This window comes from Phalangium opilio, unplaced genomic scaffold (assembly GCF_054372755.1).
Source record: "Phalangium opilio isolate 3A_F unplaced genomic scaffold, DU_Popi_V2 ptg000100l_1, whole genome shotgun sequence".
NCBI classification, from domain to species: domain Eukaryota; kingdom Metazoa; phylum Arthropoda; class Arachnida; order Opiliones; family Phalangiidae; genus Phalangium; species Phalangium opilio.
In genome coordinates this window covers 561,469-576,222 of record NW_028324203.1, presented here as the reverse complement: position 1 = coordinate 576,222, position 14,754 = coordinate 561,469, and the positions used below count along the sequence as shown (strand labels likewise).

At 46.1% G+C, this 14,754-nt stretch overlaps 33 non-coding genes across 33 annotated transcripts; all 33 read left to right on the top strand.

Moving 5' to 3' along the window:
• Positions 1-1,346: 1,346 nt before the first annotated feature.
• On the top strand, positions 1,347-1,418 carry TRNAP-UGG (transfer RNA proline (anticodon UGG)). Its single transcript has one exon. It is a non-coding gene; the product is annotated as a tRNA-Pro (tRNA).
• An 86-nt stretch (positions 1,419-1,504) lies between these two features.
• On the top strand, positions 1,505-1,576 carry TRNAS-AGA (transfer RNA serine (anticodon AGA)). Its single transcript has one exon. It is a non-coding gene; the product is annotated as a tRNA-Ser (tRNA).
• Positions 1,577-4,512: 2,936 nt separating this feature from the next.
• TRNAP-AGG (transfer RNA proline (anticodon AGG)) lies at positions 4,513-4,584 on the top strand. Its single transcript has one exon. It is a non-coding gene; the product is annotated as a tRNA-Pro (tRNA).
• Positions 4,585-4,671: 87 nt separating this feature from the next.
• TRNAP-AGG (transfer RNA proline (anticodon AGG)) lies at positions 4,672-4,743 on the top strand. Its single transcript has one exon. It is a non-coding gene; the product is annotated as a tRNA-Pro (tRNA).
• An 87-nt stretch (positions 4,744-4,830) lies between these two features.
• On the top strand, positions 4,831-4,902 carry TRNAR-UCG (transfer RNA arginine (anticodon UCG)). The gene has a single exon. It is a non-coding gene; the product is annotated as a tRNA-Arg (tRNA).
• Positions 4,903-5,146: 244 nt separating this feature from the next.
• Positions 5,147-5,218, top strand: TRNAS-AGA (transfer RNA serine (anticodon AGA)). Its single transcript has one exon. It is a non-coding gene; the product is annotated as a tRNA-Ser (tRNA).
• An 86-nt stretch (positions 5,219-5,304) lies between these two features.
• On the top strand, positions 5,305-5,376 carry TRNAS-AGA (transfer RNA serine (anticodon AGA)). Its single transcript has one exon. It is a non-coding gene; the product is annotated as a tRNA-Ser (tRNA).
• A 402-nt stretch (positions 5,377-5,778) lies between these two features.
• Positions 5,779-5,850, top strand: TRNAP-AGG (transfer RNA proline (anticodon AGG)). The gene has a single exon. It is a non-coding gene; the product is annotated as a tRNA-Pro (tRNA).
• Positions 5,851-5,937: 87 nt separating this feature from the next.
• On the top strand, positions 5,938-6,009 carry TRNAP-AGG (transfer RNA proline (anticodon AGG)). Its single transcript has one exon. It is a non-coding gene; the product is annotated as a tRNA-Pro (tRNA).
• Positions 6,010-6,096: 87 nt separating this feature from the next.
• Positions 6,097-6,168, top strand: TRNAR-UCG (transfer RNA arginine (anticodon UCG)). The gene has a single exon. It is a non-coding gene; the product is annotated as a tRNA-Arg (tRNA).
• Positions 6,169-6,412: 244 nt separating this feature from the next.
• On the top strand, positions 6,413-6,484 carry TRNAS-AGA (transfer RNA serine (anticodon AGA)). Its single transcript has one exon. It is a non-coding gene; the product is annotated as a tRNA-Ser (tRNA).
• Positions 6,485-6,570: 86 nt separating this feature from the next.
• TRNAS-AGA (transfer RNA serine (anticodon AGA)) lies at positions 6,571-6,642 on the top strand. The gene has a single exon. It is a non-coding gene; the product is annotated as a tRNA-Ser (tRNA).
• Positions 6,643-7,044: 402 nt separating this feature from the next.
• Positions 7,045-7,116, top strand: TRNAP-AGG (transfer RNA proline (anticodon AGG)). Its single transcript has one exon. It is a non-coding gene; the product is annotated as a tRNA-Pro (tRNA).
• Positions 7,117-7,203: 87 nt separating this feature from the next.
• On the top strand, positions 7,204-7,275 carry TRNAP-AGG (transfer RNA proline (anticodon AGG)). The gene has a single exon. It is a non-coding gene; the product is annotated as a tRNA-Pro (tRNA).
• Positions 7,276-7,678: 403 nt separating this feature from the next.
• On the top strand, positions 7,679-7,750 carry TRNAS-AGA (transfer RNA serine (anticodon AGA)). Its single transcript has one exon. It is a non-coding gene; the product is annotated as a tRNA-Ser (tRNA).
• Positions 7,751-7,836: 86 nt separating this feature from the next.
• On the top strand, positions 7,837-7,908 carry TRNAS-AGA (transfer RNA serine (anticodon AGA)). The gene has a single exon. It is a non-coding gene; the product is annotated as a tRNA-Ser (tRNA).
• A 561-nt stretch (positions 7,909-8,469) lies between these two features.
• Positions 8,470-8,541, top strand: TRNAP-UGG (transfer RNA proline (anticodon UGG)). The gene has a single exon. It is a non-coding gene; the product is annotated as a tRNA-Pro (tRNA).
• An 86-nt stretch (positions 8,542-8,627) lies between these two features.
• Positions 8,628-8,699, top strand: TRNAS-AGA (transfer RNA serine (anticodon AGA)). Its single transcript has one exon. It is a non-coding gene; the product is annotated as a tRNA-Ser (tRNA).
• An 84-nt stretch (positions 8,700-8,783) lies between these two features.
• TRNAP-UGG (transfer RNA proline (anticodon UGG)) lies at positions 8,784-8,855 on the top strand. The gene has a single exon. It is a non-coding gene; the product is annotated as a tRNA-Pro (tRNA).
• Positions 8,856-8,941: 86 nt separating this feature from the next.
• Positions 8,942-9,013, top strand: TRNAS-AGA (transfer RNA serine (anticodon AGA)). The gene has a single exon. It is a non-coding gene; the product is annotated as a tRNA-Ser (tRNA).
• Positions 9,014-9,572: 559 nt separating this feature from the next.
• Positions 9,573-9,644, top strand: TRNAP-UGG (transfer RNA proline (anticodon UGG)). Its single transcript has one exon. It is a non-coding gene; the product is annotated as a tRNA-Pro (tRNA).
• An 85-nt stretch (positions 9,645-9,729) lies between these two features.
• TRNAP-AGG (transfer RNA proline (anticodon AGG)) lies at positions 9,730-9,801 on the top strand. Its single transcript has one exon. It is a non-coding gene; the product is annotated as a tRNA-Pro (tRNA).
• Positions 9,802-9,888: 87 nt separating this feature from the next.
• TRNAP-AGG (transfer RNA proline (anticodon AGG)) lies at positions 9,889-9,960 on the top strand. The gene has a single exon. It is a non-coding gene; the product is annotated as a tRNA-Pro (tRNA).
• An 880-nt stretch (positions 9,961-10,840) lies between these two features.
• On the top strand, positions 10,841-10,912 carry TRNAP-UGG (transfer RNA proline (anticodon UGG)). Its single transcript has one exon. It is a non-coding gene; the product is annotated as a tRNA-Pro (tRNA).
• An 86-nt stretch (positions 10,913-10,998) lies between these two features.
• Positions 10,999-11,070, top strand: TRNAP-UGG (transfer RNA proline (anticodon UGG)). Its single transcript has one exon. It is a non-coding gene; the product is annotated as a tRNA-Pro (tRNA).
• An 86-nt stretch (positions 11,071-11,156) lies between these two features.
• On the top strand, positions 11,157-11,228 carry TRNAP-AGG (transfer RNA proline (anticodon AGG)). The gene has a single exon. It is a non-coding gene; the product is annotated as a tRNA-Pro (tRNA).
• An 87-nt stretch (positions 11,229-11,315) lies between these two features.
• On the top strand, positions 11,316-11,387 carry TRNAP-UGG (transfer RNA proline (anticodon UGG)). Its single transcript has one exon. It is a non-coding gene; the product is annotated as a tRNA-Pro (tRNA).
• An 86-nt stretch (positions 11,388-11,473) lies between these two features.
• TRNAP-UGG (transfer RNA proline (anticodon UGG)) lies at positions 11,474-11,545 on the top strand. Its single transcript has one exon. It is a non-coding gene; the product is annotated as a tRNA-Pro (tRNA).
• Positions 11,546-11,631: 86 nt separating this feature from the next.
• Positions 11,632-11,703, top strand: TRNAP-UGG (transfer RNA proline (anticodon UGG)). The gene has a single exon. It is a non-coding gene; the product is annotated as a tRNA-Pro (tRNA).
• A 721-nt stretch (positions 11,704-12,424) lies between these two features.
• Positions 12,425-12,496, top strand: TRNAS-AGA (transfer RNA serine (anticodon AGA)). The gene has a single exon. It is a non-coding gene; the product is annotated as a tRNA-Ser (tRNA).
• Positions 12,497-13,535: 1,039 nt separating this feature from the next.
• Positions 13,536-13,607, top strand: TRNAS-AGA (transfer RNA serine (anticodon AGA)). The gene has a single exon. It is a non-coding gene; the product is annotated as a tRNA-Ser (tRNA).
• Positions 13,608-14,328: 721 nt separating this feature from the next.
• TRNAP-AGG (transfer RNA proline (anticodon AGG)) lies at positions 14,329-14,400 on the top strand. The gene has a single exon. It is a non-coding gene; the product is annotated as a tRNA-Pro (tRNA).
• Positions 14,401-14,645: 245 nt separating this feature from the next.
• On the top strand, positions 14,646-14,717 carry TRNAS-AGA (transfer RNA serine (anticodon AGA)). The gene has a single exon. It is a non-coding gene; the product is annotated as a tRNA-Ser (tRNA).
• The last annotated feature ends 37 nt before the right edge of the window (positions 14,718-14,754 follow it).

Below are 14,754 nucleotides of genomic sequence, written 5' to 3'. Positions count from 1 at the left end.
AAGAAGTAATTTAGTGACTATTTAAATGCAACTAACTACAGGTTAGGCCTATGTATTGAGCATGTTTATAATACGCATGATCCGTTGCTCTAGGGGTTAGGTACTCGCTTTGGGTGCGAGTGGTCCCGGGTTCAAATTTCGGACGGACCCGAGTTTTTCAAGAAGTATTTTAGTGACATTTAAATGCAACTAAATACAGGTTAGTTCTATGAGTTGAGCATGGCTCTGATACGCATGGTCCGTTGGTCTAGGGTTATGATACTCGCGTAGGGTGCGAGTGGTCCCGGGTTCAAATCCTGGACGGACCCGAGTTTTTGAAGAAGTAATTTAGTGACTATTTAAATGCAACTAGCTACATGTTAGGCCTATGAGTTGAGCATGTCTCTGAGACGCATGGTCCGTTGATCTAGGGGTATGATACTCGCTTTGGGTGCGAGTGGTCGCGGGTTCAAATCCCGGACGGACCCGAGTTTTGAAGAAGTAACTTAGTGACTATTTAAATTCAACTATCTACAGGTTAGGCCTATGAGTTGAGCATGTCTCTGACAAACATGGTCCGTTGGTCTAGGGGTGTGATACTCGCTTAGGGTGCTAGTGGTCCCGGGTTCAAATCCCAGACGGACCCGAGTTTTTCCAGAAGAATTTTAGTGACATTTAAATGCAACTAGCTACAGGTTAGGCCTATGAGTTGAGCATGTATCTGATACGCATGGTCCGATGGTCTAGGGGTATGATACTCGCTTTGGGTGCGAGTGGTCCCGGGTTCAAATCCCGGACGGACCCGAGTTTTTGAAGAAGTAATTTAGTGACTATTTAAATGACATTGGCTACAGGTTAGGCCTATGAGTTGAGCATGTCTCTGTTACGCATGGTCCGTTGGTCTAGGGGTATGATACTCGCTTTGGGTGCGAGTGGTCCTGTGTTCAAATCCCGGTCGGACCCGAGTTTTTGAAGAAGTAATTTAGTGACTATTTAAATGCAACTAACTACAGGTTAGGCCTATGTATTGAGCATGTTTATAATACGCATGATCCGTTGCTCTAGGGGTTAGGTACTCGCTTTGGGTGCGAGTGGTCCCGGGTTCAAAACCCGGACGGACCCGAGTTTTTCAAGAAGTATTTTAGTGACATTTAAATGCAACTAAATACAGGTTAGTCCTATGAGTTGAGCATGGCTCTGATACGCATGGTCCGTTGGTCTAGGGTTATGATACTCGCGTAGGGTGCGAGTGGTCCCGGGTTCAAATCCTGGACGGACCCGAGTTTTTGAAGAAGTAATTTAGTGACTATTTAAATGCAACTAGCTACATGTTAGGCCTATGAGTTGAGCATGTCTCTGAGACGCATGGTCCGTTGGTCTAGGGGTATGATACTCGCTTTGGGTGCGAGTGGTCCCGGGTTCAAATCCCGGACGGACCCGAGTTTTTCAAGAAGTATTTTAGTGACATTTAAATGCAACTAAATACAGGTTAGTCCTATGAGTTGAGCATGGCTCTGATACGCATGGTCCGTTGGTCTAGGGGTATGATACTCGCTTAGAATGCGAGTGGTCCCGGGTTCAAATCCCGGACGGACTCGAGTTTTTCAAGAAGTATTTTAGTGAAATTAAATGCAACTAAATACAGGTTAGTCCTATGAGTTGAGCATGGCTCTGATACGCATGGTCCGTTGGTCTAGGGGTATGATACTCGCTTTGGGTGCGAGTGGTCCTGGGTTCAAATCCCGGTCGGACCCGAGTTTTTGAAGAAGTAATTTAGTGACTATTTAAATGCAACTAACTACAGGTTAGGCCTATGTATTGAGCATGTTTATAATACGCATGATCCGTTGCTCTAGGGGTTAGGTACTCGCTTTGGGTGCGAGTGGTCCCGGGTTCAAATTTCGGACGGACCCGAGTTTTTCAAGAAGTATTTTAGTGACATTTAAATGCAACTAAATACAGGTTAGTTCTATGAGTTGAGCATGGCTCTGATACGCATGGTCCGTTGGTCTAGGGTTATGATACTCGCGTAGGGTGCGAGTGGTCCCGGGTTCAAATCCTGGACGGACCCGAGTTTTTGAAGAAGTAATTTAGTGACTATTTAAATGCAACTAGCTACATGTTAGGCCTATGAGTTGAGCATGTCTCTGAGACGCATGGTCCGTTGATCTAGGGGTATGATACTCGCTTTGGGTGCGAGTGGTCGCGGGTTCAAATCCCGGACGGACCCGAGTTTTGAAGAAGTAACTTAGTGACTATTTAAATTCAACTATCTACAGGTTAGGCCTATGAGTTGAGCATGTCTCTGACAAACATGGTCCGTTGGTCTAGGGGTGTGATACTCGCTTAGGGTGCTAGTGGTCCCGGGTTCAAATCCCAGACGGACCCGAGTTTTTCCAGAAGAATTTTAGTGACATTTAAATGCAACTAGCTACAGGTTAGGCCTATGAGTTGAGCATGTATCTGATACGCATGGTCCGATGGTCTAGGGGTATGATACTCGCTTTGGGTGCGAGTGGTCCCGGGTTCAAATCCCGGACGGACCCGAGTTTTTGAAGAAGTAATTTAGTGACTATTTAAATGACATTGGCTACAGGTTAGGCCTATGAGTTGAGCATGTCTCTGTTACGCATGGTCCGTTGGTCTAGGGGTATGATACTCGCTTTGGGTGCGAGTGGTCCCGGGTTCAAATCCCGGTCGGACCCGAGTTTTTGAAGAAGTAATTTAGTGACTATTTAAATGCAACTAACTACAGGTTAGGCCTATGTATTGAGCATGTTTATAATACGCATGATCCGTTGCTCTAGGGGTTTGGTACTCGCTTTGGGTGCGAGTGGTCCCGGGTTCAAATCCCGGACGGACCCGAGTTTTTCAAGAAGTATTTTAGTGAAATTAAATGCAACTAAATACAGGTTAGTCCTATGAGTTGAGCATGGCTCTGATACGCATGGTCCGTTGGTCTAGGGGTATGATACTCGCTTTGGGTGCGAGTGGTCCTGGGTTCAAATCCCGGTCGGACCCGAGTTTTTGAAGAAGTAATTTAGTGACTATTTAAATGCAACTAACTACAGGTTAGGCCTATGTATTGAGCATGTTTATAATACGCATGATCCGTTGATCTAGGGGTTTGGTACTCGCTTTGGGTGCGAGTGGTCCCGGGTTCAAATCCCGGACGGACCCGAGTTTTTCAAGAAGTATTTTAGTGACATTTAAATGCAACTAAATACAGGTTAGTCCTATGAGTTGAGCATGGCTCTGATACGCATGGTCCGTTGGTCTAGGGTTATGATACTCGCGTAGGGTGCGAGTGGTCCCGGGTTCAAATCCTGGACGGACCCGAGTTTTTGAAGAAGTAATTTAGTGACTATTTAAATGCAACTAGCTACATGTTAGGCCTATGAGTTGAGCATGTCTCTGAGACGCATGGTCCGTTGATCTAGGGGTATGATACTCGCTTTGGGTGCGAGTGGTCGCGGGTTCAAATCCCGGACGGACCCGAGTTTTGAAGAAGTAACTTAGTGACTATTTAAATTCAACTATCTACAGGTTAGGCCTATGAGTTGAGCATGTCTCTGACAAACATGGTCCGTTGGTCTAGGGGTGTGATACTCGCTTAGGGTGCTAGTGGTCCCGGGTTCAAATCCCAGACGGACCCGAGTTTTTCCAGAAGAATTTTAGTGACATTTAAATGCAACTAGCTACAGGTTAGGCCTATGAGTTGAGCATGTATCTGATACGCATGGTCCGATGGTCTAGGGGTATGATACTCGCTTTGGGTGCGAGTGGTCCCGGGTTCAAATCCCGGACGGACCCGAGTTTTTGAAGAAGTAATTTAGTGACTATTTAAATGACATTGGCTACAGGTTAGGCCTATGAGTTGAGCATGTCTCTGTTACGCATGGTCCGTTGGTCTAGGGGTATGATACTCGCTTTGGGTGCGAGTGGTCCCGGGTTCAAATCCCGGTCGGACCCGAGTTTTTGAAGAAGTAATTTAGTGACTATTTAAATGCAACTAACTACAGGTTAGGCCTATGTATTGAGCATGTTTATAATACGCATGATCCGTTGCTCTAGGGGTTTGGTACTCGCTTTGGGTGCGAGTGGTCCCGGGTTCAAATCCCGGACGGACCCGAGTTTTTCAAGAAGTATTTTAGTGAAATTAAATGCAACTAAATACAGGTTAGTCCTATGAGTTGAGCATGGCTCTGATACGCATGGTCCGTTGGTCTAGGGGTATGATACTCGCTTTGGGTGCGAGTGGTCCTGGGTTCAAATCCCGGTCGGACCCGAGTTTTTGAAGAAGTAATTTAGTGACTATTTAAATGCAACTAACTACAGGTTAGGCCTATGTATTGAGCATGTTTATAATACGCATGATCCGTTGATCTAGGGGTTTGGTACTCGCTTTGGGTGCGAGTGGTCCCGGGTTCAAATCCCGGACGGACCCGAGTTTTTCAAGAAGTATTTTAGTGACATTTAAATGCAACTAAATACAGGTTAGTCCTATGAGTTGAGCATGGCTCTGATACGCATGGTCCGTTGGTCTAGGGGTATGATACTCGCGTAGGGTGCGAGTGGTCCCGGGTTCAAATCCTGGACGGACCCGAGTTTTTGAAGAAGTAATTTAGTGACTATTTAAATGCAACTAGCTACAAGTTAGGCCTATGAGTTGAGCATGTCTCTGATACGCATGGTCCGTTGGTCTAGGGGTATGATACTCGCTTAGGGTGCGAGTGGTCCCGGGTTCAAATCCCGGACGGACCCGAGTTTTTGAAGAAGTAATTCAGTGACTATTTAAATGCAACTAACTACAGGTTAGGCATATGAGTTGAGCATGTCTCTGATACGCATGGTCCGTTGGTCTAGGGGTATGATACTCGCTTTCGGTGCGAGTGGTCGCGGGTTCAAATCCCGGACGGACCCGAGTTTTGAAGAAGTAACTTAGTGACTATTTAAATTCAACTATCTACAGGTTAGGCCTATGAGTTGAGCATGTCTCTGACAAACATGGTCCGTTGGTCTAGGGGTGTGATACTCGCTTAGGGTGCTAGTGGTCCCGGGTTCAAATCCCAGACGGACCCGAGTTTTTCAAGAAGTATTTTAGTGACATTTAAATGCAACTAAATACAGGTTAGTCCTATGAGTTGAGCATGGCTCTGATACGCATGGTCCGTTGGTCTAGGGGTATGATACTCGCTTAGAATGCGAGTGGTCCCGGGTTCAAATCCCGGACGGACTCGAGTTTTTCAAGAAGTATTTTAGTGACATTTAAATGCAACTAAATACAGGTTAGTCCTATGAGTTGAGCATGGCTCTGATACGCATGGTCCGTTGGTCTAGGGGTATGATACTCGCTTAGAATGCGAGTGGTCCCGGGTTCAAATCCCGGACGGACTCGAGTTTTTCAAGAAGTATTTTAGTGAAATTAAATGCAACTAAATACAGGTTAGTCCTATGAGTTGAGCATGGCTCTGCTACGCATGGTCCGTTGGTCTAGGGGTATGATACTCGCTTTGGGTGCGAGTGGTCCTGGGTTCAAATCCCGGTCGGACCCGAGTTTTTGAAGAAGTAATTTAGTGACTATTTAAATGCAACTAACTACAGGTTAGGCCTATGTATTGAGCATGTTTATAATACGCATGATCCGTTGCTCTAGGGGTTTGGTACTCGCTTTGGGTGCGAGTGGTCCCGGGTTCAAATCCCGGACGGACCCGAGTTTTTCAAGAAGTATTTTAGTGACATTTAAATGCAACTAAATACAGGTTAGTCCTATGAGTTGAGCATGGCTCTGATACGCATGGTCCGTTGGTCTAGGGGTATGATACTCGCGTAGGGTGCGAGTGGTCCCGGGTTCAAATCCTGGACGGACCCGAGTTTTTGAAGAAGTAATTTAGTGACTATTTAAATGCAACTAGCTACAAGTTAGGCCTATGAGTTGAGCATGTCTCTGATACGCATGGTCCGTTGGTCTAGGGGTATGATACTCGCTTAGGGTGCGAGTGGTCCCGGGTTCAAATCCCGGACGGACCCGAGTTTTTGAAGAAGTAATTCAGTGACTATTTAAATGCAACTAACTACAGGTTAGGCATATGAGTTGAGCATGTCTCTGATACGCATGGTCCGTTGGTCTAGGGGTATGATACTCGCTTTCGGTGCGAGTGGTCGCGGGTTCAAATCCCGGACGGACCCGAGTTTTGAAGAAGTAACTTAGTGACTATTTAAATTCAACTATCTACAGGTTAGGCCTATGAGTTGAGCATGTCTCTGACAAACATGGTCCGTTGGTCTAGGGGTGTGATACTCGCTTAGGGTGCTAGTGGTCCCGGGTTCAAATCCCAGACGGACCCGAGTTTTTCAAGAAGTATTTTAGTGACATTTAAATGCAACTAAATACAGGTTAGTCCTATGAGTTGAGCATGGCTCTGATACGCATGGTCCGTTGGTCTAGGGGTATGATACTCGCTTAGAATGCGAGTGGTCCCGGGTTCAAATCCCGGACGGACTCGAGTTTTTCAAGAAGTATTTTAGTGACATTTAAATGCAACTAAATACAGGTTAGTCCTATGAGTTGAGCATGGCTCTGATACGCATGGTCCGTTGGTCTAGGGGTATGATACTCGCTTAGAATGCGAGTGGTCCCGGGTTCAAATCCCGGACGGACTCGAGTTTTTCAAGAAGTATTTTAGTGAAATTAAATGCAACTAAATACAGGTTAGTCCTATGAGTTGAGCATGGCTCTGATACGCATGGTCCGTTGGTCTAGGGGTATGATACTCGCTTTGGGTGCGAGTGGTCCTGGGTTCAAATCCCGGTCGGACCCGAGTTTTTGAAGAAGTAATTTAGTGACTATTTAAATGCAACTAACTACAGGTTAGGCCTATGTATTGAGCATGTTTATAATACGCATGATCCGTTGCTCTAGGGGTTTGGTACTCGCTTTGGGTGCGAGTGGTCCCGGGTTCAAATCCCGGACGGACCCGAGTTTTTCAAGAAGTATTTTAGTGACATTTAAATGCAACTAAATACAGGTTAGTCCTATGAGTTGAGCATGGCTCTGATACGCATGGTCCGTTGGTCTAGGGGTATGATACTCGCGTAGGGTGCGAGTGGTCCCGGGTTCAAATCCTGGACGGACCCGAGTTTTTGAAGAGGTAATTTAGTGACTATTTAAATGCAACTAGCTACAAGTTAGGCCTATGAGTTGAGCATGTCTCTGATACGCATGGTCCGTTGGTCTAGGGGTATGATACTCGCTTAGGGTGCGAGTGGTCCCGGGTTCAAATCCCGGACGGACCCGAGTTTTTGAAGAAGTAATTCAGTGACTATTTAAATGCAACTAACTACAGGTTAGGCATATGAGTTGAGCATGTCTCTGATACGCATGGTCCGTTGGTCTAGGGGTATGATACTCGCTTTGGGTGCGAGTGGTCGCGGGTTCAAATCCCGGACGGACCCGAGTTTTGAAGAAGTAACTTAGTGACTATTTAAATTCAACTATCTACAGGTTAGGCCTATGAGTTGAGCATGTCTCTGACAAACATGGTCCGTTGGTCTAGGGGTGTGATACTCGCTTAGGGTGCTAGTGGTCCCGGGTTCAAATCCCAGACGGACCCGAGTTTTTCAAGAAGTATTTTAGTGACATTTAAATGCAACTAAATACAGGTTAGTCCTATGAGTTGAGCATGGCTCTGATACGCATGGTCCGTTGGTCTAGGGGTATGATACTCGCTTAGAATGCGAGTGGTCCCGGGTTCAAATCCCGGACGGACTCGAGTTTTTCAAGAAGTATTTTAGTGAGATTTAAATGCAACTAAATACAGGTTAGTCCTATGAGTTGAGCATGGCTCTGATACGCATGGTCCGTTGGTCTAGGGGTATGATACTCGCTTAGAATGCGAGTGGTCCCGGGTTCAAATCCCGGACGGACTCGAGTTTTTCAAGAAGTATTTTAGTGAAATTAAATGCAACTAAATACAGGTTAGTCCTATGAGTTGAGCATGGCTCTGATACGCATGGTCCGTTGGTATAGGGGTATGATACTCGCTTTGGGTGCGAGTGGTCCTGGGTTCAAATCCCGGTCGGACCCGAGTTTTTGAAGAAGTAATTTAGTGACTATTTAAATGCAACTAACTACAGGTTAGGCCTATGTATTGAGCATGTTTATAATACGCATGATCCGTTGCTTTAGGGGTTAGGTACTCGCTTTGGGTGCGAGTGGTCCCGGGTTCAAATCCCGGACGGACCCGAGTTTTTCAAGAAGTATTTTAGTGACATTTAAATGCAACTAAATACAGGTTAGTTCTATGAGTTGAGCATGGCTCTGATACGCATGGTCCGTTGGTCAAGGGTTATGATACTCGCGTAGGGTGCGAGTGGTCCCGGGTTCAAATCCTGGACGGACCCGAGTTTTTGAAGAAGTAATTTGGTGACTATTTAAATGCAACTAGCTACATGTTAGGCCTATGAGTTGAGCATGTCTCTGAGACGCATGGTCCGTTGGTCTAGGGGTATGATACTCGCTTTGGGTGCGAGTGGTCCCGGGTTCGAATCCCGGACGGACCCGAGTTTTTCAAGAAGTATTTTAGTGACATTTAAATGCAACTAAATACAGGTTAGTCCTATGAGTTGAGCATGGCTCTGATACGCATGGTCCGTTGGTCTAGGGGTATGATACTCGCTTAGAATGCGAGCGGTCCCGGGTTCAAATCCCGGACGGACTCGAGTTTTCAAGAAGTATTTTAGTGAAATTAAATGCAACTAGCTACATGTTAGGCCTATGAGTTGAGCATGTCTCTGAGACGCATGGTCCGTTGGTCTAGGGGTATGATACTCGCTTTGGGTGCGAGTGGTCCCGGGTTCGAATCCCGGACGGACCCGAGTTTTTCAAGAAGTATTTTAGTGACATTTAAATGCAACTAAATACAGGTTAGTCCTATGAGTTGAGCATGGCTCTGATACGCATGGTCCGTTGGTCTAGGGGTATGATACTCGCTTAGAATGCGAGTGGTCCCGGGTTCAAATCCCGGACGGACTCGAGTTTTTCAAGAAGTATTTTAGTGAAATTAAATGCAACTAAATACAGGTTAGTCCTATGAGTTGAGCATGGCTCTGATACGCATGGTCCGTTGGTCTAGGGGTATGATACTCGCTTTGGGTGCGAGTGGTCCTGGGTTCAAATCCCGGTCGGACCCGAGTTTTTGAAGAAGTAATTTAGTGACTATTTAAATGCAACTAACTACAGGTTAGGCCTATGTATTGAGCATGTTTATAATACGCATGATCCGTTGCTCTAGGGGTTTGGTACTCGCTTTGGGTGCGAGTGGTCCCGGGTTCAAATCCCTGACGGACCCGAGTTTTTCAAGAAGTATTTTAGTGACATTTAAATGCAACTAAATACAGGTTAGTCCTATGAGTTGAGCATGTCTCTGACAAACATGGTCCGTTGGTCTAGGGGTGTGATACTCGCTTAGGGTGCTAGTGGTCCCGGGTTCAAATTCCGGACGGACTCAAGTTTTTCAAGAAGTATTTTAGTGAAATTAAATGCAACTAGCTACATGTTAGGCCTATGAGTTGAGCATGTCTCTGAGACGCATGGTCCGTTGGTCTAGGGGTATGATACTCGCTTTGGGTGCGAGTGGTCCCGGGTTCGAATCCCGGACGGACCCGAGTTTTTCAAGAAGTATTTTAGTGACATTTAATGCAACTAAATACAGGTTAGTCCTATGAGTTGAGCATGGCTGTGATACGCATGGTCCGTTGGTCTAGGGGTATGATACTCGCGTAGGGTGCGAGTGGTCCCGGGTTCAAATCCTGGACGGACCCGAGTGTTTGAAGAAGTAATTTAGTGACTATTTAAATGCAACTAGCTACAAGTTAGGCCTATGAGTTGAGCATGTCTCTGATACGCATGGTCCGTTGGTCTAGGGGTATGATACTCGCTTAGGGTGCGAGTGGTCCCGGGTTCAAATCCCGGACGGACCCGAGTTTTTGAAGAAGTAATTCAGTGACTATTTAAATGCAACTAACTACAGGTTAGGCATATGAGTTGAGCATGTCTCTGATACGCATGGTCCGTTGGTCTAGGGGTATGATACTCGCTTTGGGTGCGAGTGGTCGCGGGTTCAAATCCCGGACGGACCCGAGTTTTGAAGAAGTAACTTAGTGACTATTTAAATTCAACTATCTACAAGTTAGGCCTATGAGTTGAGCATGACTCTGACAAACATGGTCCGTTGGTCTAGGGGTGTGATACTCGCTTAGGGTGCTAGTGGTCCCGGGTTCAAATCCCAGACGGACCCGAGTTTTTCCAGAAGAATTTTAGTGACATTTAAATGCAACTAAATAAGGGTTAGGTCTATGAGTTGAGCATGGCTGTGATACGCATGGTCCGCTGGTCTAGGGGTATGATACTCGCTTAGGGTGCGAGTGGTCCCGGGTTCTAATCACGGACGGACCCGAGTTTTTGAAGAAGTAATTTAGTGACTATTTAATTGCAACTAACTACAGGTAAGGCCTATGTATTGAGAATGTTTATGATACGAATGATCCGTTGGTCTAGGGGTTTGATACTCGCTTTGGGTGCGAGTGGTCCCGAGTTCAAATCCCGAACGGACCCGAGTTTTTGAAGAAGTAACTTAGTGACTATTTAAATTCAACTATCTACAGGTTAGGCCTATGAGTTGAGCATGTCTCTGACACACATGGTCCGTTGGTCTAGGGGTGTGATACACGCTTAGGGTGCTACTGGTCCCGGGTTCAAATCCCGGACGGACCCGAGTTTTTGATGAAGTAATTTAGTGACTATTTAAATGACATTGGCTACAGGTTAGGCCTATGTATTGAGCATGTCTCTGATACGCATGGTCCGTTGGTCTAGGGGTATGATACTCGCTTTGGGTGCGAGTGGTCCCGGGTTCAAATCCCGGACGAACCCGAGTTTTTCAAGAAGTATTTTAGTGACATTTAAATGCAACTAAATACAGGTTAATCCTATGAGTTGAGCATAGCTCTGATACGCATGGTCCGTTGGTCTAGGGGTATGATACTCGCTTTGGGTGCGAGTGGGCCCGGGTTCAAATCCCGGACGGACTCGAGTTTTTCAAGAAGTATTTTAGTGACATTTAAATGCAACTAATTACAGGTTAGTCCTATGAGTTGAGCATGGCTCTGATACGCATGGTCCGTTGGTCTAGGGGTATGATACTCGCTTAGGGTGCGAGTGGTCCCGGGTTCAAATCCCGGACGGACCCGAGTTTTTGAAGAAGTAATTCAGTGACTATTTAAATGCAACTAACTACAGGTTAGGCCTATGAGTTGAGCATGTCTCTGATACGCATGGTCCGTTGGTCTAGGGGTATGATACTCGCTTTGGTTGCGAGTGGTCCCGGGTTCAAATCCCGGACGGACCCGAGTTTTTCAAGAAGTATTTTAGTGGCATTTAAATGCAACTAAATACAGGTTAGTCCTATGAGTTGAGCATCGCTCTGATACGCATGGTCCGTTGGTCTAGGGGTATGATACTCGCTTTGGTTGCGAGTGGTCCCGGGTTCAAATCCCGGACGGACCCGAGTTTTTCAAGAAGTATTTTAGTGACATTTAAATGCAACTAAATACAGGTTAGTCCTATGAGTTGAGCATGGCTCTGATACGCATGGTCCGTTGGTCTAGGGGTATGATACTCGCTTTGGTTGCGAGTGGTCCCGGGTTCAAATCCCGGACGGACCCGAGTTTTTCAAGAAGTATTTTAGTGGCATTTAAATGCAACTAAATACAGGTTAGTCCTATGAGTTGAGCATCGCTCTGATACGCATGGTCCGTTGGTCTAGGGGTATGATACTCGCGTAGCGTGCGAGTGGTCCCGGGATCAAATCCTGGACGGACCCGAGTTTTTGAAGCAGTAATTTAGTGACTATTTAAATGCAACTAGCTACAGGTTAGGCCTATGAGTTGAGCATGTCTCTGATACGCATAGTCCGTTGGTCTAGGGGTATGATACTCGCTTTGGGTGCAAGTGGTCCCGGGTTCAAATCCCGGACGGACCCGAGTTTTTCAAGAAGTATTTTAGTGACATTTAAATGCAACTAAATACAGGTTAGTCCTATGAGTTGAGCATGGCTCTGATACGCATGGTCCGCTGGTCTAGGGGTATGATACTCGCTTAGGGTGCGAGTGGTCCCGGGTTCTAATCACGTACGGACCCGAGTTTTTGAAGAAGTAATTTAGTGCATATTTAAATGCAACTAACTACAGGTAAGGCCTATGTATTGAGAATGTTTATGAAACGCATGATCCGTTGGTCTAGGGGTTTGATACTCGCTTTGGGTGCGAGTGGTCCCGGGTTCAAATCCTGGACGGACCCGAGTTTTTGAAGAAGTAATTTAGTGACTATTTAAATGCAACTAGCTACAGGTTAGGCCTATGAGTTGAGCATGTCTCTGATACGCATGGTCCGCTGGTCTAGGGGTATGATACTCGCTTAGAATGCGAGTGGTCGCGGGTTCAAATCCCGGACGGACCCGAGTTTTTGAAGAAGTAACTTAGTGACTATTTAAATTCAACTATCTACAGGTTAGGCCTATGAGTTGAGCATGTCTCTGACACACATGGTCCGTTGGTCTATGCGTGTGATACTCGCTTAGGGTGCTAGTGGTCCCGGGTTCAAATCCCAGACGGACCCGAGTTTTTCCAGAAGAATTTTAGTGACATTTAAATGCAACTAAATACAGGTTAGTCCTATGAGTTGAGCATGGCTCTGATACGCATGGTCCGCTGGTCTAGGGGTATGATACTCGCTTAGGGTGCGAGTGGTCCCGGGTTCTAATCACGTACGGACCCGAGTTTTTGAAGAAGTAATTTAGTGCATATTTAAATGCAACTAACTACAGGTAAGGCCTATGTATTGAGAATGTTTATGAAACGCATGATCCGTTGGTCTAGGGGTTTGATACTCGCTTTGGGTGCGAGTGGTCCCGGGTTCAAATCCTGGACGGACCCGAGTTTTTGAAGAAGTAATTTAGTGACTATTTAAATGCAACTAGCTACAGGTTAGGCCTATGAGTTGAGCATGTCTCTGATACGCATGGTCCGTTGGTCTAGGGTCATGATACTCGCTTTGGGTGCGAGTGGTCCCGGGTTCAAATCCCGGACGGACCCGAGTTTTTCAAGAAGAATTTTAGTGACATTTAAATGCAACTAAATACAGGTTAGTCCTATGAGTTGAGCATGGCTCTGATACGCATGGTCCGCTGGTCTAGGGGTATGATACTCGCTTAGGGTGCGAGTGGTCCCGGGTTCTAATCACGTACGGACCCGAGTTTTTGAAGAAGTAATTTAGTGCATATTTAAATGCAACTAACTACAGGTAAGGCCTATGTATTGAGAATGTTTATGAAACGCATGATCCGTTGGTCTAGGGGTTTGATACTCGCTTTGGGTGCGAGTGGTCCCGGGTTCAAATCCTGGACGGACCCGAGTTTTTGAAGAAGTAATTTAGTGACTATTTAAATGCAACTAGCTACAGGTTAGGCCTATGAGTTGAGCATGTCTCTGATACGCATGGTCCGCTGGTCTAGGGGTATGATACTCGCTTAGAATGCGAGTGGTCGCGGGTTCAAATCCCGGACGGACCCGAGTTTTTGAAGAAGTAACTTAGTGACTATTTAAATTCAACTATCTACAGGTTAGGCCTATGAGTTGAGCATGTCTCTGACACACATGGTCCGTTGGTCTATGCGTGTGATACTCGCTTAGGGTGCTAGTGGTCCCGGGTTCAAATCCCAGACGGACCCGAGTTTTTCCAGAAGAATTTTAGTGACATTTAAATGCAACTAAATATAGGTTAGGTCTATGAGTTGAGCATGGCTCTGATACGCATGGTCCGCTGGTCTAGGGGTATGATACTCGCTTAGGGTGCGAGTGGTCCCGGGTTCTAATCACGGACGGACCCGAGTTTTTGAAGAAGTAATTTAGTGCATATTTGAATGGAACTAACTACAGGTAAGGCCTATGTATTGAGAATGTTTATGATACGCATGATCCGTTGGTCTAGGGGTTTGATACTCGCTTTGGGTGCGAGTGGTCCCGGGTTCAAATCCTGGACGGACCCGAGTTTTTGAAGAAGTAATTTAGTGACTATTTAAATGCAACTAGCTACAGGTTAGGCCTATGAGTTGAGCATGTCTCTGATACGCATGGTCCGTTGGTCTAGGGTCATGATACTCGCTTTGGGTGCGAGTGGTCCCGGGTTCAAATCCCGGACGGACCCGAGTTTTTCAAGAAGTATTTTAGTGACATTTAAATGCAACTAAATACAGGTTAGTCCTATGAGTTGAGCATGGCTCTGATACGCATGGTCCGTTGGTCTAGGGGTATGATACTCGCTTAGGGTGCGAGTGGTCCCGGGTTCAAATCCCGGACGGACCCGAGTTTTTGAAGAAGTAATTCAGTGACTATTTAAATGCAACTAACTACAGGTTAGGCATATGAGTTGAGCATGTCTCTGATACGCATGGTCCGTTGGTCTAGGGGTATGATACTCGCTTTGGGTGCGAGTGGTCCCGGGTTCAAATCCCAGACGGACCCGAGTTTTTCAAGAAGTATTTTAGTGACATTTAAATGCAACTAAATACAGGTTAGTCCTATGAGTTGAGCATGGCTCTGATACGCATGGTCCGTTGGTCTAGGGGTATGATACTCGCTTAGAATGCGAGTGGTCCCGGGTTCAAATCCCGGACGGACTCGAGTTTTTCAAGAAGTATTTTAGTGACATTTAAATGC